Source organism: Silene latifolia, chromosome Y, assembly GCF_048544455.1.
Source record: "Silene latifolia isolate original U9 population chromosome Y, ASM4854445v1, whole genome shotgun sequence".
Classification (NCBI taxonomy): domain Eukaryota; kingdom Viridiplantae; phylum Streptophyta; class Magnoliopsida; order Caryophyllales; family Caryophyllaceae; genus Silene; species Silene latifolia.
The window spans coordinates 4095860-4121227 of NC_133538.1; the positions used below are offsets into that span (position 1 = coordinate 4095860).

Below are 25368 nucleotides of genomic sequence, written 5' to 3' on the forward strand. Positions count from 1 at the left end.
AGGGCAAGGCCCCAGCAACGGCCCATATTGATGAAGCCATCAATCTCTTAGAAGGGCAATCGAAGAAGTCGCAGCGCCAAACACCTAGGGCATTCACCGATATCGGATGCACTTATACATACGCTCTCCAAAGGCTCATAGCCCAAGGAAAGCTGAAACCTATTGGTCCAACTCCGGACCCTCCCACTGATCAACAAGGTAAATGGTATAAACCAAATGCCTACTGTGCTTTCCATCAAGGGAAGGGACACGATACTGAAAAGTGCTTTAGACTGAAGCACGAAATCCAAGACATGATTGAGAATGGAACACTCCCGATCCCAACTGTTAAACCCAATAACATCACCAATCCATTTGGCGATCACGCCAACTTTGTTTATGTCGAAGACAATGTCGATTATTCCCATCTTATCCACCCATTTCACTTGAAAGGGGTGTTTATCGGGAAGATATTTGTGGATTGCTTTGAATTCTTGCCAAACCCGAAGAATGAAATTCAAATCAGGAGTCTCGCTCTAGAATGTACTCCTCTCGTTAACGAAGTTAATAAAGGACAATTCGATTCACCAACCTTCATCACTGGCGTAGATCCTCAGAGGACTACGTCAGGATGGAGGCAGACCATCAAAGGGATCAAGGACTAGAACCGAGCATCTAAGCTGACAGCTGAACAAGGGAAAGCTCAAGACCAGATTTGAAAAATTATGAGTCGGGATCTGTTTTCTTTCCTTAGTCGAGTCGAGTCTAGGACTTTCTTTTCCTGAAGTTGAGTCGTTTGTTCCGCGATGACCTAGGGTGTGTCCTAGGAGTCGTTCCTTCGAGTCTGTTAAGCATTTGTCTTTCCAATAAAAAGTTCCAGTTTCGTTTCCAAATATGTCTTATTTCCAATCCTCAATCATTCCGGAAACATGATAAAATGCACAACACACTCAAAGGCATCCCTGGGGTAGAAATATGTCCCGTTTCAAAATGTAAGGTACACTAGGATCCTGTGTTTGATTCCTTTACCTATTCCATGTCTGGTGGTAGAAAACCTCCATCTGAACCAATGTTTGTGACAAGCTTTTAGATGATTCTATGACAAACCCGGACTAGCTCCTTGTTTCCCCTATCGATGACGGAAGGCAAGCCTTTTCCCCAACAAAATCATCCCATCTCGAAGAGAGAAGATATCAACCCGTTCTAACAAGGAATTGTTAGTTCTTACCCAAATTAGTTGGCGAAACCCAGTTTTCAAGGTGTATCCATTTATGACTAAGAGAATGAATAGAAGATCATTTTCAAAGAGAGAAAAAAAAAAAAGATGAAAAAGAATGAAAAATGAGAAAAAGAGAAAAATTGGAAAAATGAAAAAAAATGAAAAAAAAAAGAAAAATGAAAAAAGATGAAAGAAAAAGAAAAAAAGAAAAAAGATGTTGAAGTTATTGCGGAATGCTTTTTTGTTGAATGTCGAAGTTACGGAAGCCAGAATTCAAGTCAAGTACCCATAGTTGAAGTTCAATGGGCAAAGCCCAAAAGCGTAAGTAGTAACCTCTTTACCCCTAAGTCCTTCCTGAGACAGTTACAAGGAGAAAGTCGGGAATTTTGAGAATCATTCCGCTTGTGTTGTTACACCCAACCTTTAGGGTCCAGACATGGAAATTTGAACCCACATCATTTTTCAACCCATTTGCACTCGTGGTTCATCAAACCCGAGACACCCATTCCAACCACATTAGCAGCCATAGCCCTTGGCCTTAGCACCACAAAACAAACCTTCAGAATGATGGTTAACCATTCCAACTTGTTTTTACCAAGCTCCACATCCCAAAGAATCAAAACCTTTTGTACCAACCCTAGATACGGGATTTAACAGTACCTTACATGCTAGAATGGGATATGATATGATACCTTAGGTGAAACCTTCGAGTGTGTACACACAATCAAAATGCCAATTTAATGCACCTTGATCGAACTACGTCAGATTTGATTTCGCTCCACGCGAATACGTAGGCAGTCCTTCAGAATAAGGGATTCAATCCACTCATCAACCAAGTTGTCATCTTGTAGGTTTCTTATGGGTCATAACCAAGTCCAAATGAAGCCACCTTTGTTTCAATCTGTCTTAGTACTCGATGTAAGCTAGGATAAGGATATAGGTTCAGATGAATAGTGTCAAGTCTCAGAATGAGCTTTATCGAACGGTGTAGGCAAATATGCTGAGTCAAATAGATGTGGGTTTTTGTTGGGAACAGAAAATATGAAAAACCCGCTGAAAAGAAAGAAGGCGTGGAAGAAAAATAGTAAAAGCCCGCTGAAAAGAAAGAAGGCGGTGGCAAGAAATGATGAATACTCGCTGAAAAGAAAGGAGACGAGGAGAAGAGTGGCAGAATGTTCCCAACAAGAGTGATGTGTGATGTCCAACTATTCTCATAAAATCAGTCTGTGTTTAGTGTCTAGGCGAGGCTAACGTTGTTGCTCCGTGAGTTTAATCCACCTTGTCAATGCCAAGTGATCTTGATTCCCATGTGCCCTTGGGAGCACGCCCATGCCATACGATATCTGTGTCTCAAGTCCGATGGCCTTGTGATTCCCGTTTGTCATCTTTCGGGTGCGCCGGATTGGCCAATTTACCTTTCTACCCCGAACAAGTCAATAATTGAATTAAAACCCGGGCACACTTACGGTTTTATTTTCTTTTTTTTGTTTTACGGTAGCGGGCTACGCCCACGTTTGTTTACGGGTCATACAGAGTGTCCGAGTCGTATTTCGTGCTCACCCGTCAAGGTTCGATTTCAAAATGCCAAAGATTTCATAATTCTGAAATTTCAAAAACTTTTTGGGTCGACGACCCAAAGATCCAAGTGATTCATTTCAAATTCAAAATTTGGGTCGATAGCCCAATTATTCAAAATTTTCAACATGTTCAAATTTCGGGTCGTTGATCCAGTCTTTCAAATTCAAATTTCGGGTCGATGGCCCAACATTCCCAGTGATGTCAAATTCAAACGTCGGGTCGATGGCCCAATTATTCAAAATTTTCAAATTCAATTTTCGGGTCGATGACCCAATCTTTCAAATGATCCAATTTTAGGATCGATGATCCAAATGTGCTTATGTGATGATTATTGCTAGTACATTTTCTATGTTTCAAATATAGCAGGATATGCTTCAATCGGGGGCTCTAAAGTCTTCGACTTTAGAGCCATTCAAATCGGGGGCTCTGAAGCCGTTGGCTTCAGAGACCATTATCAAGATGTAAAGGATGACATCCACTCAGAATTCAATTCAATACAAGAGTATGAAATGGAAGAATTCCATAGCTGAAAGCAAATGATGAAAGTGGCGGCAACCTCCTCGGAAAGTCCCGTCCCATTTAGGCACCGCTGCTGAGATGATAAGCTTTGGGCAAGTGTCGTGATACGAATTTCGGACAAATGCCAGCGAGATGATAAACTTTGGGCAAGTGTCGGCGGCTTAAACTACGACGCGGGTTTGATTCCGTCAGAAACGGATACGTAGGCGCCCGAGGATAAGGCTCAACCCACCATATATGCATTTTATGGGTCGACGACCAACGAGGATAATTTGACACGGCGAAGCAAGAGTCAATCCCCAACGAAGTTTCGGGTATGATCTCTTCTTATGGTCGAGCTTATATACGTAAGTCTAATGGACTATAAACGACCCGCGAATCCTCGGGTCGAGAGGGACTGGGGTATACTTTGACTTTCGCCTTGTCCAAGCCTCAGTCAAAGTGGGGGCTCTGTAGATACCCGTATCCGTCGATATTGGAATTTATAGAGAACCCGACAAACACCCGATGATGATAGGACACATGTATTTATTTAGTTGTCATTGTCATTATTTGGGTTCGTTTTACGATGTAGAATGAGCGTTGTCGACGGAGTATTTTAATTTAAATGATATTTAAATTAAAGTTTTTTAAGTGAATTCATTTTATTGCTTTATTTTGAATTTATTTTCTCAAGTTTATTTTATTGAAAATAAAATAAATATTTGATTTGAAAAATCATTTTATGAGTATATTTGATTTGAAAAGTCATTTATTCTAATGTGTTAATCGATTTGAAAAATCGATTTAAAAATCGAAAAAACTTGTTTTAAGCACGTGTTTTGGAGCTCGATTATTGCTCGGTTTTTGAGCCCGTTTTCTTTACGAGTTGGCACGAATCTCGAGTACACTAACCAACCTAGACCTCTACCCATCCAACCCCAGTTCGAACCCCTTAACCACGGCCCAAATCCCACTCCAAAACAGGCCCCAAACAACACGACACAAACAGCCCCCTGTTTTCGTTCAGCTCAAATCCCGAGCCCAAAACCCGCTCCAAACACCACCAAAACCCGTGCCCATTAACCCTAACCCATACCCTAATATCCTACCCATATTACCTTACCTTAACCACCAAGAAAATCCCCCAAACGAACCCTAGAAAACCCCCCAAAAGCTGCTGGACAGCAGCTATGCTCAGCCGAGCCCGTCTGCCTCTCCTCTCTTTTACCCTACTTTAACTCCTTATAAATACCCAACCTTCACCATACATTCATTCCTCTAAGTTCTCCCCACATCCTACCATCACTCACAAGCTTTACACCTCAGAAACAAACCTTAATTGCCTCTCAAAAACCCTCCACAAAACCGACATACAAACTGAAACTGTTTGTGTGTCCTCCTCGAAAAACAATTCGTTCCTCCCTCAAACCTCCATCAAAACTCTATTTTCTTATTCCTAATTAACCACATAACATCCATATACACATTAGACAAAGATTTACGAGCCAAATTACCCTTGAGAGTACACGAAATCCCTCGAAAAACAGCAGTGTTATACACTCTGTTTTCGTGATTTGTTCTGTCTGTCCGATTCTGTTTTGCGCTCGTTTTCGTGCCCAATAACTCAAAACGAGCGGGGGTTGCTTTAAGATCTCTGTTCTCCTCTCTTTCTAGTTTTCAAAACATCTTTTAAATCGAATTTTCATCGTGAAACGAGGGAGAAATCATTGTTTGAAAGTTGCTGTCCAGATTTGCCAAAAACGCGTGTTTGCTTTGTTTCTTCGTCGACGACGGCCTCTCGAGATAAAATCTACCATCGATTACGACCCAAGATGGTGTCAACGATACATGTAGGTTGAGGGTGCATCAAATCCTCCTCTTTCTCCTTTTTTTATTTCGTTTTTATGTTTGTTCTTTTATAGTTTGTTTTTGTTTGTTTATCGCTTTTATTTATCGTTTAAATTAACTATGAAACTAGTTTAGTCCGAGTATGAGTTAAAGTACCACCATGAACACCCGCGTTGACTTGAGATGGGAAAAGAAACCGCTACATCAGTCGGTCGTACACCCCCGTCTCATTTACATATCCTCGTGTTCAAGGTAGGGCATAAATAAAACGAATTTCTAACTTCCGTTCCTCGCTTTTGACCCTTTGTTGTCTCGGCCAATTCGACCCACCTTAGGACCCGTTGCATGTTAGTATGACCTCTGATTGTTAACATATGACTTATTTAGATGACATTAGATCAATTTAATAACCTAATTAGACACTTTAGGGTACATCGACATAGCTTTAAAAATCAACTAACAATTCTGTAACTTAATGAACGCATCTCTCTCTTTCACCTAATTTCTTGCTAGTATAAGAGTGCGTGATTAGAACCTTCTTATTAACACTCGATGAGTTAAATTAATTAGCGAACTTGACCTAATTTGACCCCTTTTGAGCCGTGTAGAATACACAATTGCAAGACCTCTTTTCAATCGATCAACGTCGTTTCTAACTTGTTTTCTAATTCGTTCCTAACCCGTTTCGTAATCATCGATCTAACCTAATGAATCTAACCTAAGAATTAGGGTATGCTAGATCGTGTGGGCCGTGTTTGGCCGTGTCCTTGTAGTCCCTTTTCTCGTTTTTTTCTCATCTTTATCTCGTTATTTCGTATCTTGTAATTACTTTGTTTATCGAGTCGTGTTTGTTAGTTTGGTTGTAATTTTCAAGTTAGTTTTCTTTTATCGAGTCAAAACCTCTTTCAAAAAACCTTAGTCTTGTTTGGTTAGATGGTTGTGCCCCAATGCTTGTAAGAGCGTAGTAAATCGCATGTTGTTTAAAGCAACATGGCCCGAGTTATGCTAATGAATGCTTTGGTGTGCGGCCCTATGTCTAATTCGATGAGATTGAGCGAAAGCACACGTCACGAGAAGTGACCCAAGGCCGTGAGTCATGTGAGCCGTGGGCCACCCCTCTTGTGCACGCTTTTCTAGGCCGATTGGCCGTGTGTGTTGTCGGGTATAGTGTTGTATGTAGCAATTATATTTAGATCGAGTTGCATCTTTAATTTATTGTTGTGTCGGCATGAAATGCTTGGTTTGTAATAGGTAGATCCCAACGGCTCCCCCATTCCTCCTTAAGCCTTGTTTGCTTTGTTTTGTATGTTGTTAGATCAATCAACCCACATGCTAAATTACAACTTTGACAAAGTTAGTTTAGTTGCATCTAAAACGACATAGAAATTGTTGTCACATGTTAGGGTTTAAAACGATGTTTGCATATCATATATCGTAGTAGCTATGACCTTGTTTGAAATCCATACTTGACTTAGTAGAGGCCGTTATTGACGGGCGGGGTTAGGTGTCCTTATGGGCTTCCTAACACGTACCCTCACCCCTTACTCAAGATCTATGGTTTGTGGATCCGTCTAAATACCATTGGATTACGAGAGTCATTCAAATCGAGTGATATAGGGTACAAGTCTTTATCTTTAATCACTCGTAGTCGATTGGCTTTATGCTTTTCGATGAAAGGTGTAAAGTTGACTTGAACGGTTCCAAGTTCCCCAAAAAACTTGGTGGCGACTCTAATATGTCTTAATTCGATTCAAAAGAACCTCGAGTCGATTATGCCTGGTGTGGATCCCGCGGACGCAGTTCCCGAGGGCCTTGTCCACAGAGTTGTTGAACATAATATGAAAGTGATGATGATATGCCATAAATTATTCTTTCTCTTGAATTAGTAACATGTAATTAGCAATGTAAATGGAACGACCTTTAGAAGCATGCTAGGATATTCGAATTGCTGAGAATATGTGTTCACATGCCAAATTTTCATAATTGCGGTTTATAAGTGGCTACAAACTGAGACTATATGCTAAAATTGAGGAAACTATTGATGAAATGTGTGTACCTAACTGAGCATCTAAGTTTAATTACATGATTTATGTGCTTCAAATATTGAACTGGTTGATGAGTTAGTGAACTTGCTAAGTATATAGAACTCAAATTGTATGAAGTATATGCCTACATGTTTTATACAAATTGTTTGACCTTATACCTAAAGCAGATGCCGAGACTGAACCTTGGAATCCGCCAAAGTAAACGGGGAGGGTAACCCACCCGAGTTAGGGAAGGAAGTGGACTGTGGTACCCGATCCCCCGAATACCCTACAATTGTTTTTGTTGATTTCAAGCAAAGGGAGCGTTTTGTAGCCTTACAAAAACGCAAAATGAGACCTGCAAAGTGTATAGACACCAGTGTGTTAGAGGAATTGGAGATAGAGACGGATGTCCATCACATTTTCGAGACCTTGGGGTTTACGGGTTTGTATAGGCTGAGGAAGCATACTTACCCTTTTCTTACCTTGGAGTTCATGAGCTCTTTTAACTATGACCAAATGGGTCGACTGTTGAGTTTAGATTGATGAATACCGTTTTGTTGACCATGGATTTGTTTGCCTCTCACCTTGGGTTGGCCAAGCCTCCTAAGGACTCCATCACCGACATTCCACCGAGTGCGGCGTCACGCCTAATGCCTTGCTTGATCGGGAAGCAAGCTCCCACCTCGAGCAACATGCCGATTAATGACGTTCAAAGATATTACCTTGAGGGTCTTTCTCCGTTCTCTTTCGAACCTCCTCTATGACCGAAAGGATATCAGTAAATTGAACAATCATGAGGTCTTACTTCTGATGTCTTACCTCAACCCGGAGCGGGCCAGGAAAGTGGTCTTTAATGCTCCTTCTATAGTTTGTCTTTGCCCTTGCCTTGATGGCTTCTTCCCCTTCCCGTGCACTGAGTTGTGGTGCTATTGCCACTCGGTTAGCTGAAAAGCTAACCTCCTTTGAGGCTTCTTCGGCGTACGTGCCTCTAGCTACTCCAGTGCCTACCATGGATCGTGAATACTATCTTGACCTGAAATGGTTGAGGACCTTGGCTGACAGTAGCCTAGCATGGAGGGTGTATGGCATGAGTTGGATGAAGGTTCCAGCTCCTGAGCACCTCCCACCCACGGAGCCCTTGGAGCCGACAGTAGTGACGGTGGACTCCGATGACGAGGAGGAGGAGGATGATGACGGACCCCACCAGCTACAGACCTATCTCATCGACGGCACCATCCTCGAGGAGATGCCGGAGCCGACGAAGGGCGAGAATGCGGGAGTTCAGGCGGTAGAGAGACCCAGAGTGGTGAGGGGACCCCGTCGAGTGAGAGAGAGGGCCTCGGAGACTAGACCACAGCCAGTAGCACCACAGCAGCAGCAGTCTTTTCCATGCTACCCTTACCTCGACACCCCGAAGACGCGATCCAGTTACCTAGCGGAGAGAGTGTCATCTACCTTGACACTCTGGAACATGCACGAGATGGCGTACGCTCAGGGGATAGGGACCGAAGGACCGCATCCAGTTTGGTGGAGAGGAGTTGGGGACTACTCAGGGGTTTTCCATTTCTACGGGGTGGATCCGTCGACGTGGGGGGCACCTCAGTCCTTCCCTTACGGTGGCTTGACCCCATGGTACGTGGGCCCAGGAGCAGGAGCAGGAGTGGATGCGGGGATCGGGTCAGCAGGAGCAGGTACGTCGGGTGGTGGTGATGATGAGGTGATGTTTGAGCGACGCAGGAGTGATACTCCTTGTTTCTATCTTCATTCATGATTGTTAGTAGTAGTTGTTGTTGGTAGCGTGGTTAGATTTTCGGTTGTTTTAGTTGAAACTTTATTTATGAACTTGTATCGTTAGGCCATAAGGCCGGATTAGCTACTTTAACCGTTTGCAGGGTGATCGAGAGTCGGGGCGTCATCCCGACTCAATTTATGTGACAGTCATGTTTATATATGTTGGGTTATAACGGGTTGTGTAGGGTACTTGGCCTGCAGGTACTCGACAGAGTACCCCACACTCTATCGAGTAGCTGCAGGAAAGGAAGAAAGAAAACATTCTGAACTCGGGCCACTCGATCGAGTAGCCAAGACACTCGATCGAGTAGCATGGCACTCGATCGAGTACCGCTACATACTCGATCGAGTAGCACTGTTACAGGGGGTTTTCGAAAATTAAAAATGTTTAATTGTTTTATAATTGCGAGTTTAATGTTTAAAGTAGTTGTGAGTGCGTAGTAACACCTTTGAACCGTTAATTTCATATGTTACAAGTCATAATTGAAGTATTATAAGCATATTTGTCACGATTGGTGAAACGGTAATAATTTCGGGTTACTTTAATACTGCATACGTCTCCTTACGATCTATTTATCGGAGTTGTAACTTCGCCTATGTATGTGCATACCATTTTAACGTGTGTTGTCAATGGTAACTAGTTATTCCGGTGACTTGCGTATGATTTCTAACTTAACGAGTGTATAATTAGCGAGTAATGTCCACAACAAATAATATGGTTTCCTTTAATGTTAAGATACAAATAATAAGTAATACGCGTTGATATTTGGGTGGTGAACTTCGGGGACGAAGTTCCTTTTTAGAGGGGAAGAGTAATGTCGCGAAATAAAAAGGTTGTTTTGAATAATGTTTTGCTCGTTTATAATGTTATTGGTAATTGTTTATAATGTGGTTGGTATCATGTAAAAAAAAAAAAAAAAAGTATAACGACTTGCTTTAGTTCTTAAGGGAGTGTGGTTGTGGAGAAAAGTTATAGTGCGATGAATCGTATTTGCATCACGTTACCAAGTAATATGGTGGCATTGGTTGTACCATATGATAGTTGATATGAGATATGTTCTAGATCGATAGTTTGATAGTCGATACTGTATGTCGGGTGATCGTGAGTGGTGATTCGCGTTGCGGGTTTGATGTTTATATGTATATAAGGTAACGGTTAACGGTAATAGTGCTTGCATAATAGTAGTAAAAGTCATTAGATATAAGTATAGACGGTGATGATGATGACATGGGGGGGGGGGGAATGGTGTTTCCAGGGAGTAATGGGTTGAGCGGGAAGATGGGTGGGGATGTGTTGTCTTCGTATCTTGAGCGGGAGATAGGTGAGGTGAACTTCGGGGACGAAGTTCTTTTTAAGGGGGGAAGACTGTAATACCCGCCCTTTTAGGGACCCTTTGATCATCATTGACTGTCCTTGGGAGCGGGAGTAATCTTAGGAAAGTATGCCAAAACCATCTTAGGGTGCGTGTTAAGAGTGGTACTCGATAGAGTAGAGGCTACTCGATCGAGTAGCTAGGATACTCGATCGAGTAGGGGGCTACTCGATCGAGTGGGTTGGGTACTCGATCGAGTGCCGGGTTTTCAGCGAGGGTTTTATATCGCGTTTTGTTAAATCCGCAAATCACTTCCGCCACCTTCCTCCTATCCTTCAGTCGCCTCTTTCCCTTCCCTTCACCTCAAAACCTCCATGGAAACCTTTGTGAAGATTCTTGTGCCTTAGGAGAGCGTCTCTTGAGTCGGGTAGCGGTCTTTTGCTGAGTTTCTCCCTAATAGGTATGTCATAGTCATCATCCGTGCCTTTGTCTCTATAGTTAGGGTTTGCTTGTTAGTAATAGATGTTTGTATGGTGGTTATAGGCTTTGCTTGGTCGCTGGATATGTTATCTGTCGGCGTGGATTGGTTGCGGTTGCTTAAAGGTAGGTTCGCCTACTCAGTTTCTGTAGATGGTCTAGTGTGTCGGATATTGTGGCTGTGTTGTGTTTGGTTGTTTGCTATAATTATTGTATTATGATGGTTGTGATCGTTGTTGACGGTTCTCGAGATGCGTTCTCGGCTGAGTGGGGTCACTTGCGGGAGTGGCTTCACGCCCTAGTTTCGCCCTTCGTGGAACCCGCCACGGAAGGGGATGTGCACATTAATGGACAGGGTTATCGCTCGATTTGATGAGCGGGGATTTGGTGGGTACGGTTGCGGTCCCCCACTGGCAGGGCTGGTCCAGTGGACAGTCAGTGACAGAGTTGGTTGGATTATGATGGTTGCGTTTGGGACTGTTAGTAGTGCTGTATTGATAATTGTAATTGCCGTTGTCTTGTCTTATCTCAGTACTGACCTTGTGTGGTTGTTTGTTTGTTATGTGTCTGCCGTGATCCCTTATGGTGAGCAGTCGGTCTTAGCAGGTGTTGATGTGGTTGATAGCTGAGGTCCGGGCAGGGATGAGTCTTCACGAGATATGATGGTCATAGCGAGTAGTCTTTGAGTTGTACCTTTGTATTGTATTTTGGTTTGAATCACTTGTAATATAACTTAATAGTTCTTTTATTGACGTTTGATAATTACTTTCCTCGGGCAACCGAGATGGTAACGCCCTTATATGCTAAGGAAGGCCTAGTTGAGGCTCCTCTGGATATGGGGGTGTTACAAAAACGACTATTGTAATTTGTAAGATAGAACAATTAAAAAAAATTCTTTTGCTAAAAAATTAACATCATGTGAGACACTTGTGTTGGAGTATGTGTCCTAAACAATAGTGCGATCAAATGATTTAATATCACAATCAAATCTCATGCATGTTAAGAATACGTAAGGGATGATTCATTTATATAGTCAACTGATCATCATTAATCGGTAATGATTGGCTAGCTAGAGTTTGACATTACTATCGTTTGACGGTGGTGATCAGTTGATCCCTTAAGGTCACACCTAAAGGACAATTCCCTTAATAGACAAATTGATTAACTGTATGATGATACAAGTTAATCAATTCCTTAAAATTGAACAATTCAATTGTGAGAAAGATTATTTATATCTTATTGTAATTGGGTTAAATAAGATTTTTTTAGTAATTGATATACTTTATTACTAAAATTGATTATTGTTTGTGAAACAATTGAGATAAGAATGAATGGTTAATTATAATTACAATATGTTGTGAATTATAATTATATGACACATTTTATTTATGTGATCAAGTATCACTCGTCAGTTTGTTGTATGTGATTTAATTAATTTATAAAATGATATTTATTTGATAAATATGTATTAAATTAATTAATAACATGTAACATACTACATGTGACATATTGTGTGACAAGTAACAAATTGACAAAATAAAATGGAGGTCCATTTTATACAAATGACCGAAAAAAAATGGAGGGTGGTAGACATTAGTGGGTGATTTATTTTATGTGATAAGAATAAATTAATAAAACCTACTCTACCTTCTTACACACCTACATATTGATAAGAGAAAAAGGAAAAGGAAAAGATGCTCTCCTTGGCCTTATGCTAGCCGGCCACAACCCTTTTTTAAGAGGAGTTTTGGTTCCTTTTACTCTATCATTCATTCACTTGCATGCACACTTGATTTATGCTTTATTTTCTTACATCTCTCTCAAAATCTTTCTAAATAGTTTTAGAAATTCAATAAATTGTTTATCTTAAATTCTAAACATAATATAAGATTACTAGTATAGTAATAAGTATATATATTATTAGAATTAATTTTAAGGGTACTATTATATTAATCTAGTAAATTAGTATACTGTTTAAGGGATTAGTCTTGTGTGCAATCAAAGGAGGATCTCTACATTGGAATTTTGGAGGATCATCCAACATATTATAGCTCAAGAACAAATAATGAAGGTGACCTTATTTGTGCCCTTATTTTCGAGCCACTTAACAATGTAAGGGAGGTTGTTTTTTTTCTTATTAATCTCTTATTTTGTTATGCATGCACTAGATCTAAAGAAAACATATTAAGAAGTTAATTAGTTCACTATTAGAAGAGTCTAATAAGAGGTATATGAACCTAACAACTTGTTGGTCCGAACAATTCAAATAAAATCTTAATCCATGTTCTTCATATATATTATTATTATAATTACACGTATTATAAAATTAGCTTTTTATAATATTTTTATGGGTTATTTTATAAGAATGATCCAAACTATACCTCGTCTTCTTACATTAATTTTTTAGAATTAATCTAAACTATACTTTGAACAAGAATAATCTAAACTAAGCCCTCATTTTTCTCACAATGCACCAGGTAATCGACTACTTGTTTGTCAGGTCACACTTGTTAAAAAAAATCTAAAATTACTAAAAACAATAACAACCTTTAATACAATAATTAAAACTACAATAATCTACAATTAAGACCAAACTTAAACATGGACATATCATCCTTATCATGCTTTACCATAATTTCACAACCTAATCATTCCTTCATTCAATGATATTAGGGCGACGACCAGCAAAAAATCCGATTATCCAACCGATCTGATATCCGGTCCGAATTCGATTCGATTTTTTGGATATCTGATCCGAAGCTAAGTTTGGATCGGATATCCGATCCAAAACTTTTGGTATTTGGATCGGATATGGATATTAGAATGAAAACGTTTGGATATCCGATCCGATCCGAAAATATATTTTTCTAGCATTTACTATTTTTTCTTGCTATTTATGATCACCAATTTTTTTTTAATTAAATGAGCGTGTTTAGATTGTAGTTCTTATACTAGGTTGTTTAGAATTATCCTACGTTGCAGTTTGGACTATAATTTTAAAATCGTTCCACTTTTTTCGTGTTATTTTTTTAACTTTTAGTGTTGTTTTAAGTATACTTCTTTAATATCACATTTTATTTGATACAACAACGTTAAAAAGTACCAAAACTATGTTAGTTGTACCTAAATTTTATGTCGAGATCATTGGAGTAAGAAAAAAAATCATCATGGAAGACTATGAATTCGATTTTGTCTTAAACTCAATTTTAAAGTAAATTTAAAAGTATGGATATCCACATTCGATCCAATTATTTTGGATACCCGAAACATTGGATATCCGAAAGATTTGGATCGGATATGGATATCTGGTTTAAGGATTTTCCAATCTGGATATCCAATCCGAACCAGCACTTTGGATCAGATATCCGATCCGTGCTCTGCCCTAATTAGGGCATAGAGGGAGTTTCAATAGACCATGTTATTATATTATAAAACAAACAGTAAATTATCAATTACACCCACGCTTAATCCACTTTTTTAAACTTACTCCCACGTAAAATTTGTTACATTTTGCACCCAATACCATTTTCAGGTCAATTTTTCGTCAAAATTCAAATTTTTTGTTTAAATATGACAATTTTGTCCTTGTTCTTTTATTAAGTAGGTTGTTTCCCTTCTTTCCCATCTCTTTCATTCTCTTCTCTGTGTATACTTCGTCTAAAATCCCCCAACCAACGTCAACAAACCCGGCCACATCCCACTACTCCCATCCACAGGCCCAACCGCAGCAAGCTGACACGACGCAGTTCGACCCGATATCGTCTTTTGCGGCTCCTTCAACGCCTTCTTCACTCAAGACCGCAGTTCGACCCGCAGCAATCATGATTAATTGTTCTTTAGTGAATGGTTCAATTAAGGTTTCGATTGATTCTTCATCTTCAGCAATTGCTTAATTATGACGGAGATTTGAGGGAAATTTTTGGGGGAAATGTTTGAGGGAAATTTTTGGGGGAGATTGGGTGAAGAACCCCATAAAATGAGGTGGAAAAAAGAGAAGAATAATGCTAAAATGAGGTTTATGGGACCATAATAGTAGATGTATAATCAACTTAATCAAAGTTGTATAGAGAAAGAGAAAACAAGGTTTGGAAATGATCAATTGTTTGTATACAAAGTAATATAGAGAAAAAAAAAAGCAATACGCGGGGGTAAAATCGTCAATTTTTTATTTATTTTTGCCTGAAAATGGTGTTGGGTGGAAAATATAACCGAGCAAATAATTTACAATTTGGGTGTAAATTATTAAAAAAAAAGACGTGGAAGTAAGTTTTAAAAAGTGAATTAAGCGTAGGTGTAATTGATAATTTACTCTAAAACAAACTTGGGTTTTCCGAGCACGAGTAATAACAAATGCTCCAGTCTCATTTATACCAACAAATACCCCGGGTTTCAGAGTACATAAAATAACTTCCACACGTCCTTTAATCTCCCTAACCAGAATAGAAACATTGCGAGTCGGAGTCTGTGATTGTGACCATCAAAAGAAATCAGGTTAAACAAATAAATACGCATGTTTTAGGTTAAATCAATCAATATCTATCTATTTATATTATTAAAGGAAACTTTTTTCGAGCGATTACAGAGAATCCAACCTTTATAAAACTCTTTAACTAATAATGATAATGAAATAAATATAATATGATGACAATGCTAAAGATAAAATTATAGATACGTGGATATGTGAGAGTTATGATGTCAAAGTAGTTTCATATTTTAGTTAGGAGACTACTTCTAAACGTTGTCAATTCAGTACTTTGTATCCTATAACAACTCAATAATCTTAACCCATATAAAGACATGTCTAATTGTCATAGCTAGATCACAATCGTTTTCCTTTTTCAGTTATTCTTTCGTTTGTGTTATTTATTTTTGGAGTTAGCGGTATTCTTTTGTGTACTTGATCCGTATACGGTAGTAGACTCATTCTGTTTTATTAATTTATAAGGTTTTTTTGTTTTTGCTATTTGTTTTATTTTATAGTCCAAATTTTATTGAGACTTAACTAAGTTTTCTTCCTTCATGTGCAGGGTATCAACAAACTAACGTAAGTGATATCAATGGTATTTTATATTTTTTTATTAGTCTTAATTTTGTTTACATACTAATGAGTTTATTATTTTGTGTAACGTAATTTAGCTCTATTCTTAAATTTTTCCTTCCATTTGAACATTATATGTCATTGATTTTATATCGATCGAAATATATTAAATCTTACTAATAAGAGTAATACCTATCCAACTATTGACGACAATGATCTAATGGAATGAGTTCAAGATGTCAGATTAGAGTTATATCTCTAGCCTTGAACTATTTCAACGAAATAGAACTTTCAGGCACAAGAAACTTATTATCGGTTTCGCTTTAAAAAACAAAAGCTTAGTTATATTCGAGGTTAAGTAAGTTTTTTGCTCCAATAGTGAATTTGACGCTTAAGATATGTATCGCGCCTATTTTTACTTTTTATTTTACTACGCGTTTTTTGCGTTGGAGGAAACAAGAAAGGGTTCGAACTAAAAGGTACGTATATCAAAAGGAATTCCACCTCAAGGTTGTTTTCTATGTCGTCTGTATAATAGCACTTCCTTATTATTGTATCATTGTATGGGGCAAAAATTACGTTGGTTACATCACGTAATTCTTAGTTTACATTACTTGAACTTATTTTGAGAAGATTTAAAGTCAGAATTAAAAACGGCGAATCGGACACACTTGCAAGTATTTTGGGCAAATTTTCCCTCAAGAGAATATGAATAACAAACACGTTGATCACTAAGACAAAATTATACTCAATAATTCACAAGTTTGTTTACCAAGCACTTATCATACTACTTGGTATGTGGTGGTACTATAGTCTATAACTCCATAGTCCATACCAACCGGCGGTAGCTTTCTCCTACTACTATACAAATTCACAAGAGAATATGAATAGCAAACATGTTGTACTTAACTTTAAACTATTACTCCCTCCTTCTCGATCATATGTTTACCTATTTCATTATGGCATTATGGAGAAAAAGGATTGTACACCAGATGTACTACCTCACACTCAATGAGTTTTTGTGTATTTTATTTGAGCTCTATAGAGTTAATAAATTATATTTTAGTTTTATGACGTCAAAACTCAATTTTTTTGAGCTATGTAATTTTTTTGAGTTATAATGTAACTTTTTGAGATTAATGTTTAAATGAACTCAAAAACTTTATAATAAAACTCAAAATTTTTATCTTAACTTAAAAACTATATCATGTGATGTACTAAATCAGATTTATAATCCACTTACTGTGGCATTATGTAATAAGTTAATAAGATAGACGACTGCTAAGAGTTGACGTGAAATCCCTAAAAGTATAAGAAATATTTAGTGTAAAAACTTGAGAATTATTTTATAAGGAGTATATGTTTTATATTATGGAGTTTAGACTTGAAGATCAAAGCTCCATCCCGATTTTCACAAATTCTTAGAAGGAGCACGGGATATGATATTTTGAGTACTCCATAATATAAATATTTTTTTAGTGGTTAAAGATTTATTAACCAAATATATCCATCAATTAGTTATTTCACTTATACAAATTCTAATCTAAGATAAACGATAAATTTTATGAAGGACTTTTTAGCGATATTGGAGTTTCTAACTTTTTACGAAATACGGAGTACTATGAAAGAGTAATATTTGTGAACTACTTTACTTCAAGGATTGGAATAGTGATTGCATATCGACGATAATCTTTGTTTAATTTGTGCTATTTTTGTGTATAACCAACTCCCTCCCGTTAACTGGAATTGAAGCATTTGTTGAATATATACGAGTAATATTTTAATGAAATAAAAGAAAAGCAGGAATTGCAACATGTTTAAAAAAGCTACCAAATAGTTTTTTCACAACACATCTTATAATTATTACATTAAACATGAAAGAATATTAAAAATAGGCTCGTGCATCGCACGTGCATTAAATCAAGTATCTATCAATATATATATATATATATATATATATATATATATATATATATATATATATATATATATATATATATACTTAAAAGAGGAACTTTTGGAACTATTTCATTGGTTATTGTTTTAGAGCGATTTCATTGGCTGTTGTTTTTGCTCAATAAATTATGTATAAATAAAAATATAAAAAAAAAGATATATAAATTATACATTAAAAATTATACATTAAAATAAGTCTCTACAAAACAGCATGCGTTCACACAATATATATATATATATATATATATATATATATATATATATATATACTTAAAAGAGGAACTTTTGAAGCTATTTCATTGGTTATTGTTTTAGAGCGATTTCATTGGCTGCTGTTTTTGCTCAATAAATTATGTATAAATAAAAATATAATAAAAAAGATATATAAATTATACATTAAAAATTATACATTAAGATAAGTCTCTACAAAACAGCCTGCGTTCACACAATCTCACAACTGTATAACATGAAGTTTTTCAGTACAGAACACAATATACTATCAACATTTAATCATTTATACATAACTTTTTGCCATATCCAAACTTTGGACGAGTAGTGTCGAAATTGGAATTTGTTTAGAGAATCACAAATGCGGAGCACATAATAGAAAATGTAATCCGTTATGCATCAGTACTTTCTCCAATGCATATTGCATAACTGAAACTTAAATATACAACCAAAATGTTAAAATGCTCCATAAAATTAGTCTTATCATTATGCATTTTCAAGAAACTACACAGTGCTTCAATTAAACCATCGAATTTCAAAGGCCTCATTTTTCGACTCAGCTCCAGCATATTTGGCTAATAATCTCAGGAACGACAAGTTAAGTATCAAGGGTCCAGTGATCTGGGCCTAGTGTGTACCAGTGTAGAGTTGGCGGAACCTCATCCATATCAGCGGTAAGATTCTTAAAATAGGTCTCCTTCTCTTACTCCAAAACTAATGGACGTAAGTCTTCAAGTCTCTTGAGTCTCTTTTCAACTCAAACTGCATATTCTAATTAAAAAACCCATCCAAAATTACATCACCCTTAATAGATAAGAAAATAAAAATAAACTACAATAAATAAGAAGATATAAGAATAAACTACGATCAAGAAAATTAAATTTGTTAACAAACTACATCACATCCATGAATCTGAGAATTCCACAGCTTCTTTATATCTGAATGTATATACAATTCAACTCCTACCACGCTTCTGTAAAACCTGCATCACAACAGTGTATAAATACAGATTGAACGTCTATCAAACATTAAGTGCACAAATATTTCTCTATCTTCGTCTTTCTCTTAGCAATGGGACCAAGGTATGCTAATTAATTAAAAATATTTTCAATGTTTTGTACATATAGATATTATACTTGGCTTCAAACATGTTTTAGTTTCTTATTAATATTATTATTATTACTTTTATGTTTTGTCAGCCCTTTAACATTGATCAGGGAGCTTAATGAGACTAAGAAAAACGGGAAAATCAAAGTTCGCGTTTCTAGGCTATGGGATGTTTTGAATCATGCGGAGAATAATAGTCTTATATGCATGGATATGGTTTTAATCGATGAAGAGGTAAGAATTAACTGTTTATTATTACCCTATTTTGTTTTTTGGTTATCTCATTCATATTGAATTACCTTATAAATTATTATTTTTATCATTAGGGTAAGTACATACATGCTACTGTGAATTGTTATCATGCCCAGCGAATCCCAAGTGGCCAGAGATCGATCAGATGCTAGGGCACATACAAGGACAGACAGGCCAGATATAATAGCAAGAGTCTTCAAATTAAAACAAAGTCAACTCATGGATTGCCTTAAACACCAACACTACTTTGGAACAGATGTAGCAGGTACGCATAATTTTTAAGTAAATTATAATAATAGATAGTAACTACTAACAACATACATGACGAGTATAGATAAAATTGTTATGCTGCAGATATATATATATACAATAGAGTTTCAGAAAAGAGGACTGCCCCATGCACACATACTATTATGGCTTAAGAAAGATGAAGTGGAACTATCGCCACAGTACATAGACGGTATTACACATGCTGAAATCCCAGATCAGGAAAAAGACCCAGCATTATATGAGATTGTGTCACGATACATGGTTCACGGGCCCTGCGGCGAGGAGAATCTAAATTGTCCATGTATGCTTGACGGTGAAGCTTGCAAAAAAAAAATCCAAAATCTTTCAATTCAGAGACAACAATAGATGGTAATGGCTATCCAGTGTATAGACAAAGAAATGACAACAGGTAGATCTCTCTTACATAGAAGTTAAAAATTTTGAAGTAGAAAAAGAGCGGAAAGAAAAGAAAAAATATGATATGAAGAAGTTTTTAACGGACAATTCTCATATATTCACAAGTGTGACAAAAATAAGGGAAAAGTATTAGAGTCCAAAATATGGGGAAAGATAACACAAACTGAGAACCAGCTAAAATAAAATAAAAGGAAAAATTTAGAAACAAAAAAAAAAACAGAGACAAAGGCCATTTTCGGTCACTTTTATCCGGATTATATTATTTATTTAGGACTTTTATTTTCATGCAGGATTATTTAAAAGGGCAAACACGTTCTAGACTTCTAGACAACAGAAGCCCGGGGTTACTTCTGATGTTTGACGCACATATAAACGTCGAGTGGTGTAAAACAGCTCGGGCTATTAAGTACCTGTTCAAGTATATCCTAAAGGGCCCGGATAAGGCGAGTAGGTGACTACTGTAATTTCCCGAGACAAAGAAGATGAAATCAAGCCATACCTTGATTGTCGTTACCTCTCCGCATGCGAAGGTGCATGGAGGATATTTGAGTTTGAGATACACGAGAGGAGTCCAGCGGTCATACGCCTGCCTGTGCACCTCGAGGGTGAACAAGCTGTTGTCCTAAAAGATAGAAACAAACTGAGAGTGGTAATAGAACGGGATAACGAATCACCCACGATGTTGATGGGATGGATGACATCGAACATAGAGTACGCACAAGGAATATCGTTTTCAACGTAGTTTTTTCAAATCTACCTGTTATCTACAGAAGATATTTTTACTAAATAACCGCACAAGTTTAGAATAAGGTCAATGTAAATTATAGCAGTTGGCTCTTCTAATAAGATCGTACATGTATACTGTCTAAATTCCTAAAAATTACCATCATAGTTCCACCTTCGTAATTCCCTGATAAAAATACATAATTCCTACCATTAAGCTTGCACTCTTAACATTATACTACTCTAGTCACAATCATTTAGTAAACTTTGTGAAGGGAATTTTAAGGTTTTTAAGGTAAACAAATGATTGAGATCTAGGGTGTATATTGTAGTTACCATCATAATTCTTTTCATAATCCTTGTGCTAGCATGCATAAACAACAACACCGCCAGTTTCTACACAACACAAACACTACATGCAAAATACATAAACAACAATAAATTAAAGTAAAACAGATAAAAGTCAAACCTTCAAGAAACAAAGCTCCCGACTTTAATCATGCCTAAAATCACCCAAAAAGAAGCCGCTTCTTTAATCTTAGGAACAAAACGTTGTTTGATTATATAAAGCTATTAATTGAATTTCGATAATATCCCGGCAAACAGTCACCCGGCTAAGATTCAGGTAAATAACTCTCGATCGGATTGTACCCGGCTGTCAAATACAGCAAAAATGGGTTATCTGTTAGTCGTCAGGAAGGATCTAGATGTTGGGGGTGAGAAATAAGGGGATGCATTTTTGTGAAACACAAATTCTTGTTTGTGACGGCACATATCCGTCACTCTTGAGTGACGGATACCATTTTACCTCACAAAGTACCCACTTTTTCTCTTTCTGCAACACTATTCATGTGGTCCCCTTTCTCCACTAACCCATTTTGTTACCATTTTAACTCACAAAATATCCGCCACAAATGGTAACCCGTCACAAGGGAGACCAATTGTTTGTGAAATTGTAAAAATTGAAACGACGATTTGGGGATAAATTGAAATTGAAATGATTTCGTTGACTTGGAGACTAAATGAATAACCAGATCCGACTAAATGAATTACAAAGAAACTTAATATGGATAGCACCAAAGACACGTGACTTATGTATAAGACTTATGTCAATACGTCTTATTCTACTTGATAAGGTTATTTTCAGTCGTTTGCCTTAATCAAAGTAAACATAAACTACTACTAACAAAATAGCTAGCGGTAAGTCAGGGTCGAATCCACAGGGAGGTGGTGATTATCTAGTTTGTTTATATTTAAATCTGTCTTAAAGTAACCGGTTGTGGGGATTTTGATTGTTGGTATGCTAACAGCTAATTACAAGTAATTAAAAGACAAATTACAATATAATATTAAAGAGTCTAGGGATTCGGGTTCACTAGGTAGTCATCAAAGAGTAGAATTTAATTCATTGATTGAGCAATTTATATTGTTGAAAGTCATATGATCAGTCGATTCAATATTTCTTTTAAATCTAATTTATCATGCGGTCGCTATCATTAAATTATCTCTATTAAATTATCATGGCCTATACTAGTCTTAACCCGGTCGGTGAAAATCCTAGTTTATGCAAGACTAATTAATTAACTCTGATCAGTAATTAATCAATTAGAAGTAATACGATAATCAAACAACAATTAAGAGCAATTTAACAATCAATTCATAATAACCCTTTTCTAACAACCTAGATCCCCATTCACCCTAGATTAATAAATTAGCTACTCATAAATCGAAATAAGTAAGTACAAATAATAATTGAATGCATATTTAGAGTAAAGAGAAGAAAAACTTAGTCTTGAATTAAACTTGAAAGGGAGAACATAGAGTACTTGAGACGAAAATAGACGAAAGATAGCCTACAGAAAACGGAACTAACTAAAAAACCTCCCACTGATACTACGTACGTGCCTCTTAAATACCTGCCAAAATAATCAGCCATCCAATGATCCCCCTAAAACTTACGTACATGACTCAACTTGTGTACGTACGATGTCCCTTTTTATTTCTCTTATGGACTTACTTGATTAAATTGTCAATTCAGCCCATTGAGTAAATTTGTGGGTAGCCTACGCTCAAGTGTATCAAACGCCAACTAATGGACGTGTTCCGTATATTTCTTTTTCATCGAAATACTCCAATATTGGCAGTCTTAGTTGGGCTTCTCGGATGATTTATCTCGAAATTAGACGAGTGTATCCATCGACTTAGCATATTGACAACTTTCTAGCATAAAAACCGCCTTCCTGTGAATAATTATACAAACTCGTAGTAAAACGCAAAGGAAGTAAATATAATACAAAACATACTTAAAATGCCAGAAATTAGTGTAATATTACGGGGGATAAGTATATAAAATATAGGTAAAATAATGTATTATCAAACTACCCCATGCTAGACCTTTACTCGTCCTCGAGTAAACTCAAGAGGCAAAACAAAACAATACAAAACAAGGTCTAACTAGTGACAAAATTCAAGAGGGTCGCGAAATAATCCAACCAAGGTTTTCGAAAATAAATCAAACACAAGTTCAAAATCATTTAAATTTCGAAATAGAGTTAAGATCACAAATTAGCAAGTAAGAACAATCACCCTAACAAATTCGTCAAAATATCATGTAATGTGCACAAGTGACCATTCATTCTTACCACAAACCGTCTAGACAAGTGACAAACCGGTGACCCTCACTTTCGGGAATGTAAACGCGGAAAATCACTCACTCTCATGTGTCCAAGTGATGAGGACACGGGTCACACATATAAACTAAGCCTAAACTTGCCGACTACTACATGTCAAGAGGACTTGTAAGGGTTGTAACGGGGCTATGGGTTAAAGGGAAGAAGATGAATAAGTTTATGAAAATGTGGTGTTAAAGAGTAAGAGCTAGAAAAGAACATGTCAAATCTCGGCCGAAGACAAGAATGCAAAAACCTCCAACACTACTCCTCGTATCAAACAAAGCACAAACACCACTATTTTTTATTGCCAAAATCCATCGTATAGGACATACACCTTTATTAATCAAACTCAAACCCATTTATTGAATAATACTTGTACATCTAGAACTCTTTTTTCTTTTTTTTTTTCTCTCTGTTTTGTCTCTCTTTTTTGAATTTTTTTTTGAATTTTTTTTTTTCGTTCATTTTTTTTTTCTTTTTCAAATACAACAACCCTTCTCGTATAACAAGTATTCACCAAATATCAATTACTCCCCCACGCTTTGCTTATATGATACCTCTATTTAAACCGAGAAAAACAAACACTTCACTAGCCCTTACTTGGGGTGGATAATGTGGGAAAACTGGTTAAAATATCGGGTAACAAAGAAACAAGGCTAAGGCTCAAAGGGGTTGCAAATAGGAAATATTAAATTTGGGACGGCAATTTGGCTAATGTAGCTCATAAACAAATGAATGCCTCTATCACTCATGTAATCCTAATGGCATATGACACTCATGAAAGAATTAGATTGGCATGGATGTCCCAATCTTGTTTGGCTTATGTGATCTCACGGCTTTTTGGTCACACGGTTATATAGTCACAAGTCTAGTCATACCGTCTTACCACAAACAATGTCACAAGATAAAGTACAAAACAATTATTCCATTGGACTATCAAGGGTAAAAAACGTCTCACAAGCCCGCATATGATCAAAATAGAAAACAATTTGCAAGCAATTCATTTTCAAAATAATTGTAACTCGATCAAATTATGCTCAATTCCACAAGAATTTGCCACTAAAATCATATAATGGTGACATCAGAATTTTAAATTTTTCAGCATATTCACCATATAAGTGATCATCAAACCAGTCAAAACAATTTTATCCCTCCCCCATGCTTGAATCATGCATTGCCCTCAATGTATATGAAAAATAACTAGAAAATCAGAGGACACAAAATGTAATGGAGGAAGGAAACGAGCTCACCAGGGCAGTAGAAGAGAACAGGAATCGATGATACTTCTGCCTTAGAATAACGATTTTCTAGCTCAAGGAACGTACTCAACTTGCGGACATTAAGTTATTTCCACAATCAAAAGCAAATGACGTCAAATCCAAACTCAGAAAAAATCACGAGTTAAGCCATTAAACCCCAAGTAGAATTCATCGAATCACACCATGATAGAGCCATAGTTACAGCTAGTAATGTCTCAACTCACACAAAGACTCAATATAGCAGGAATCGAGTCAAGCAACTAGTAGATAACACATCCTCAAGTGATACAAGAGGAAGAGGTCAGCAATTGTGTGGAAAATAAGAACTCAGTAAGACTGAAACAATTAAGAAGCCCATATTCGCTGTAAATCAACGTTCAGGCGCAGCAGAAATTAGACCAGCACAAGAACTTGACATAGCAGAAGCCGAGTTACTGACCTCAGAATTCGCTCATTCAACCAGTATTCACGAGAAAACAGCTCTTGGACAGCGCGAAAATCAAACCCAAACTCAGTAGCATATGTATCTCAGATTGAGCCTCAACTAACACATTAAGTTTGCTAGAAAGTCGTACCTCCGATTTGCAGCAAAATTGGAAGCAAACTACCAGATAAATCGCTTCCCAATTAGCATCAAAATCGACCCAATTTCCAGCATGAAATTTACGCCCAAATCATCTTAAATTCGTACCCTAATTCGATTTGAATCCGTC

The 25368-nt window shown here is 37.0% G+C and overlaps 1 long non-coding RNA gene across 1 annotated transcript; it reads right to left on the bottom strand.

Moving 5' to 3' along the window:
- Window positions 1–18300: 18300 nt before the first annotated feature.
- On the bottom strand, window positions 18301–21748 carry LOC141627219 (uncharacterized). The gene is made up of 4 exons (XR_012536780.1): window positions 21194–21748; window positions 20501–20623; window positions 19724–19903; window positions 18301–18937 (listed from the first exon to the last, which is right to left on the bottom strand). It is a non-coding gene; the product is annotated as an uncharacterized LOC141627219 (long non-coding RNA).
- Between the last annotated feature and the right edge of the window lie 3620 nt (window positions 21749–25368).